Here is a 637-nt window from a genome sequence, read left to right as displayed (position 1 = left end):
TGAATTATTTTTTTTACCAAATTAAAGGTTATTTTAATACAAATTCAACCATGTGTGACAAAGTTGTTTTCCGAAGTATCATTTTCGAGAAATAATTATAAACGCTTCTATACGCACACCATCCGTGCTCGTTTACGCGGCGCGCACGCAGCAATTCTTCACGCAGCACGTTCTACTCGCATTTTTGCATTTAACAAGGGATAATGATGAAAGCAAATCTATTTCCGCAATATTCTGCGGATGTATAACTATGAATCGTTTATCTCGCGTACGGCTAGACAACGCTTACGAAGCAAAGTTTGAATGTCGTGGGGTCAAGTCAAATCGGTGTAAATAACTTATTGCGGAAACAGTCTGTTTACGTCTAATCACAGAAATATTTTCGTTCGAGTACCCTGTTAAAAAAAATCGATAGAAAACGATATAGAACTGATATAGGATTTGACAAATATTTTATCGTGTCCCATCGTATATATCGTTTCACTTTCTCTGTTCCGAAAGAAATTGTTATCGTTTCCTATTGTTTTCTATCATTAGCTGATAAAAATAATTTTAATCGTTAAAATATCGATAGAATATCTATAGTAACTTATCGTTTTGATAAAATTTATCATAAATAATTAAAACGTTATCCTAA

Source organism: Wasmannia auropunctata, unplaced genomic scaffold, assembly GCF_000956235.1.
Source record: "Wasmannia auropunctata unplaced genomic scaffold, wasmannia.A_1.0 LD336064.1, whole genome shotgun sequence".
Lineage (NCBI taxonomy): Eukaryota > Metazoa > Arthropoda > Insecta > Hymenoptera > Formicidae > Wasmannia > Wasmannia auropunctata.
The sequence above is the reverse complement of the archived record's forward strand: the minus strand, read 5'-3'. Positions refer to the sequence as shown.